At 36.6% G+C, this 6,284-nt stretch overlaps 1 pseudogene; it reads right to left on the reverse strand.

Annotated features, from left to right (window-relative positions):
• Nucleotides 1–3: 3 nt before the first annotated feature.
• On the reverse strand, nt 4–3,523 carry LOC132043632 (transcription factor bHLH140-like; annotated as a pseudogene).
• Between the last annotated feature and the right edge of the window lie 2,761 nt (nt 3,524–6,284).

Consider the following 6,284-nt stretch of genomic DNA (forward strand, 5'->3'; position numbering starts at 1 on the left):
CCCAAATTCTTTTTCAAGATTATCCTTAGACGGCTCTCCTTGATTCCTAACTATAGATTTAAAACCATCAAAAAGTGATGAGTAAGTTTCCCGGAGTATTTCACAGCCCTTGACGTAGTCATTGTTAAGACAGTTTGGTCTCTGGGGATTCATATTTGGTCCAAGGACATGTATGACATGAGTAACTCCTTCCTACTAAACAAGGGAGAAGCTGAAGGAAGAGGGGACAACAACAGCTTTTCCAGCACTAAGGGATCCAGCTCTAGCTTTGGTTGCAGTTTCAAGGGCAGGACCAGCGGCACTAAATATTGCAGCATTTACACCTCCACCACCTGGCTTTAGTCTCCTGAACAAAGTTGGCTTTAGATGACATGCAAAAATTAACAACACATATTATCTTGGCAAGATAACGTTTCAGGTGAAATCACAGAAAGAATGTGTATTGTATTATGACAAGTTGGTGAGATTACAATTAATTTGTATCATGGAACTGCTGGACATTTTTATAAAATGGAAATATCTGCAAGATTTTAGCACCCTGCTATTTTAATGGCTTTGCATGCACACAAGTCATTATCAAAACCATGCATGTGTACCAAATTGACTCATGAATCATGAAAGTAGATTTCCGCTGGATGAATCTATCCTCCATATGGCCCTCTGGCAAAAGAAGGCTATTTCAGGCACAAGACTACCCATTGTTCCATTTGTTTAACATGCCATCAACCTATCTTAAAACTGTTTTCCATTTGAAAATAGCACTTCATCTCATTGAGATTTTGGAATACCTTCTTTTGCATCCGAACTTATAGGTAAACTTTGGAGCCTCCTGAAGAGGTGGTGTTCATGAAATCAATGTATTACCACTTGCCCCCTCACAAACTTTATTGTCACTAAACAAAATCTCCATAACAGAACATTCAAACAGAAAGAAAAAGGGAAGTTTCTGGTAAGCCCCTTGCAGAATTACAACAATTTTCTCATTTTTCACTAGCACAGTATAATGGCGCAGAGAATTACCAGTTAGTGGCATTAGCAATCACGTTGCAGTGCAAACCTCCTTCTGAGTAAAGTTTAGTTATATTCCCCACAAACGTAAAGAACTTTTTGGAGTCAATGTTCTTCTCTGCAGCTTTAGCCCTGACAAGGGACAGGATTTTGAATTCTGAGACAAATCCACCAAGACAAGCCTGGCAGTTCCAAGCTTATTTACATATTCCTCAACCTTTTCAACTATTATATCCGATGCTTTATCAAGATCGAAATGGAAATCTGCTGTAGAAATAGATGGAAATGCAGAGGGTGGGGGCATTTTCTAAAGAAATGCTACTGTCAACAGATCCTTTTTTCGGTTCTTCACAGCTCTCTAGTACTTGGTTGGAGTCCTTTTCCTTAGAGGCATGAGACCGAATATTCTCTGGAGAGACATTCATCACAGTATCAGAACATCCAGGAGGTTCTTTTTTCTTAAGGAACTTCATTATACCAAGTTGGACTTTGGCATGCAGTTCATACAGCCCGCAAAAAAGCCCGGTGGAAGTTTATCTGATGGACCAAGTGCAGTGTACGTATTGATAGCAGCTTGAACATCTTTTTTCGTCTTGGCAAACTGTAATTCGAGCATATCCTTCATTCAGCTTAGGCAACTCTCTTTCTTTTGCAGCATCCTATTCACAACTGCAGCAGCTTTCCCACCTTGCAAGTTTCCTTCATGCCCTGTCCTCTTAACCGACCGAGAAATACAAACTAGCCGGAAGATCAAGTGCCACTGCATGCTTCTCAACTTCTGGACCAACAAGTTTCACGAAGTCGGCCCGCTGTTCTCTATCTAAGTTGCATCTATCTATAAATACACTTTTGCCTTCCTTAGAGCACTAGCTGCACCTGTCAAGCATTGGTTCTTTGTCCCAGCTTTACCATTCCCAATGGTATCCTGCTGTAATAGCAAATAGAACTTTTCAATTTACCAAAAAGTGAGACCCTAATGTCCTAATAGCTGGTCTTCGGCATAGTATTCCGTTTAATAATCTGTGAGGTGTAGCGACGATTACTATAAACTCCAAAAAAGATAAACGTCATCATGCTTCAAATTCTAATAATCAGCAAAAGAAAACATTCTCAGCAAGAAAACATGAACTTGTTGTATACACATGTGAAATTGCAAAGCTAAGCTACTCCAGCCAGATTGGACAACTACAAAACAACACTTCATTTCTAGTTCAAATGATGAGGGGCTTGGGAAGAAAGAGCGCACAGGGGAAGCGACAGAACCGTTGCCTACTCTAAGGAAAGTGAAATTGAACCAAATGCCAATTCTCAATAGCATTTTCAGGTTTATTAAATCTATGAACCATGTGAACTAACTCGCCCAGGACCCAAATAAAAAAGCAGCCTTCTTAATTCACCTTTGAAACTTTCTGTTTTCGTATTTCTTAACAAGCAAGTAGCAGATCCCAACAGTCTATCAACACAGGCAAGCACATTGTACAACAACTGGCAAAGATATCCTTCAGCCCAAAATGGATCGCGGAGTTCAGAGTACGAGGATCAACTCATTTAATTTCGCTGTGAATTTGCGCATAAATATTTTAAAACCAAATTTACACATTTAGAAAACTATTATAAATTCGAATCTTTTTACCTAGAAATATCTAAAAACATCATAGTCAAAGGGAAAATTGTTTGACACACCAATAGTAAGGGGTCGTTTGGTTTGAAGACAAATTATGTCAAAGAACCAAACAAGGGATAAGGCAAGATCAAATTTTTATACCGGGACTATTTATGCGTGTGTCGAAGGCTAATAGTGCTGCTATCTTGTGGGACGTCGGAGGAATATAGAGGAACCCATTCAGACATTTCATCAAACAAATATTCTTACATAGAAAGAAACAAAATAACAGAACAAAAATGTTCACTAACCTGGCAAATACGAACCCAAGGGCGGGTAGAGAGTCGCATAACAGTGTCACAAAAAGTGGATTTACCACTTCCTGGAGCTCCCACCAGTATTACCATTACGGGTTTTCCTTCATCCTTCCCTAATTGATTGAAATCAATTAACTATGACTCAATAATCATAAATTAGTTGCGTCAATCCTCTATATTTCCACTCCATTTCCGTTAATACTAAATAGAGAGGAACAAATATAGAGGATTCGTATAGAAAAGGAATAAACAATGAATAGGGTAAAAGAAGAAGAATTACCTGTAGAATTAGTTTCAGGATCAATTTCCATTGCTTCCATGTTTATCAAAATATGCAAAGGTCTGTTCTTTCTCGCTTCGGAGCCTTTCAGGTTCCAATTTTACACGAGACACTTCGTAAGGAACTTCTACAATGGCATTGGAATTCGGAACTGTTTCCCAGAATACCTTTTTCGTCTAATAATTTTTCCAATTCAAGACCAAAAGTGCTCACTTTGGAAAACCTAAAGGATCAGAGAGGTGCTCAAATAATACTTTAGGGACTGAACCTACTTCCAGAGATAAAAGGACTATTTCACTATTTGACATTTTTTTGCTTCAGGAAATTCAATACTCTCCCAACTCCCCGATTTACACGAAGGTTGACCAGTTTAGAGAGTTAAATAGTTTTTTTTTACTCAATTTTAAACATGGATTTCTCTAGTATTTTAGAATAAAAGTTATATATTTGGAAACTATATAAAAAGATCGATAAGTCACATAATTAATAATTTACAACATATAAAAGAGTAGAAAATCGCAAAAGTTGATTGTTTGGCTGACTTCAAACGAGTCGGCATAACCTTCGTATAAATTGGGAATGAAGGAGTATAAGTGAACTCTAGTTAACATCTTTAAATGTATTGTTTTCCACTTAATTTGATATGAAAAAATATGTCAGTAACTTTTTCCGAACATTAATCTAATTAAATTCGGGAAATTGGTTATTAGATGAGGCTTTGGATTCTTAAATAATTTAAGTAGGCGTTTGGCCAAGAAACCAAAAAAAAAAATCACTTTTTTTGGAATTTTGGAGTTGGAGTTGTGTTTAGCTGTAGCTTTTGAAATTGTAGGTTTTGGTTGAAAGTAGTTGTTTTGGTTGTGAAAAAAAAAGTGAAAATTTTGATGGAATTCTAATACAACTTCAAATCGTATTTGGAATTAACATGGCCAAACGCCGATTCCGGATAAAGTGAATAATTCTTATGGCCAAACGCCCTAAGTAACTAGATTTTGGTTTTTCTTTTTAACAATTGTTGTGTTTCATCAATTTGTGCGCACTTCAACTAATTTTTCAATGGAATACTTGCTAGCTCCCAACTAAATTTTGGATTTTAATAACTCCATCATTTTACTACTAACATATTTATTTAATTACTAGCCATAATAGGTTTGGAGTATCTGCATGAAGATAACGATTTCTTTTATTGCGATCCGACTCTATTATGAATTTCATGAGCAAATTCTCTATAGAGCCTACTTATCTCTTCCTTCTTCGAACTCTAATTGTCACTTCAATCTAAAAGCAAACAAGGGACACATCAAGTATAAATAAAGCTCCAAGCAACTATCTTTGATCAATCTTATTTAGCCACATCAGTCATGTTGTTATATAATTTTAAGCCTTTAGTCATTGGCATAGACTACATATAAGTTCCTCCCTTTATTTCAATTTATGTCTCCGAGAGTCTCTTTTAAGGGTGTGTTCGGTATGGAGGAAAATGTTTTCCAAGAAAAATGTTTTCCTGGAACGGAAAAGGACCAAAATTACCCTGAACTTTCAAAAATAATTTATTTATAGCCTTCACATAATTATTCGGTAATTGTGCCCTACCGTTATACTATGGGCCAAATATACCCTCGAACTTCCGAAATAGTTTATTTATCGCTCTTCGTTATACTTGTGAAGCACCGCGCCCATACACCTATACTTTCGCACAAATATACCCTTAAGTTACATGGTCTGGCTCACGTGTCACAATCACAATATTTCAACCCATTTTCCCCTATAATTACACCTAGATTAAATTAATCACCGGATCCGACCCGTCATTTTATTTCACCCAACCCGTTGTGTTTATTTCAACCCAAATAAAGTTGTATTCTTTTGTTTATTTCATTACATGTTTGTTTAAATATATGGTATATACAAAATGAAAACCCAAAATGAAGGATCATAAAATTATGGATAACACGATGACTTTTGGTTTTAACCGTCACATAAATGGTGATTCTTGAAACTATAATTATGTTATTTAGTATGTGTTGGTATTTTCAATAAGCAAGCTACTTGGTTAGTGGTCCGATGAATTAAGTCGTTTAGGAACAGTTCGACTATTCCATGTTGGATTTCCGGGATAGAAAATGGTTTTTTCTGTTTCTTTTCTCTTCTCTACACTGCCGAGTTCTTTGCATTGTTTTCATTTCTATAAAGAAAGGATAAATTTGTTTTTATTCCGTAACAATCCTATTAACGTGGTGAAATTTTTTATTTGGGTTTTCATTTTGTATACTACCATGTTTTACAATAAAACAAAACCCGTAATGAAATAAACAAATGGGTACGAACGTACTTTATTTGGGTTCAAAATAAACAAAACGGGTTGGGTGAAATAAGTGACGGGTCGGATCCCGGCGATTAATTTAATCCTGATGTCGTTATATAGTGGGTTGGGCCGTTGTGATTGTGACACGTGGCATCGTGTAACTTAAGGGTATATTTGGCCCATAGTATAACTAAGTAGGACAATTGACCCAATAGTATAACGAAGGGTATAAATAAACTATTTTTGAAAGTTTAGGGATATATTTGGCCCATTGTATAACGGTGAAGGGCAATTGACCGACCCAATAATATAACGAAGGGTATAAATAAACTATTTCCGAAAGTTTAGGGGTAATTTTTGTTATATCCCGTATTTTGTACGTTGAGACATTCCGAGCTAACCATGAAAAGTTAAGGATAAGACTATTCCAGGATACGAAGTTGGGATTTTTGACACCCGATTTTATTTTAAGGCATAAGTTGCTTATGATTTCATGGGCATGGAATATTAAGAAAAATTTGGGGTGAAAAGTGAATTATGAAAAGTTATTAAATTTTCATGAAATGGGCCAAGTTTGGCCGTGTGGCATGGTGTGGGACCCACCCTTGGTTGGCCAAATTTGACTAGTCCAAGCCATGAAGTGCGTGATTACCACAATCATGGCTGAAGTGAAGAAATAATTCTTGAGGGGGGGGCTAAGGTGGCCGGCCAAGAGTGTGGGTCCATAGTGGCCACATGTGTTAATTCGTATGGAAATAAAGATTGTGAAGT

The sequence above is a fragment of the Lycium ferocissimum genome, unplaced genomic scaffold (genome assembly GCF_029784015.1).
Source record: "Lycium ferocissimum isolate CSIRO_LF1 unplaced genomic scaffold, AGI_CSIRO_Lferr_CH_V1 ctg26234, whole genome shotgun sequence".
Lineage (NCBI taxonomy): Eukaryota > Viridiplantae > Streptophyta > Magnoliopsida > Solanales > Solanaceae > Lycium > Lycium ferocissimum.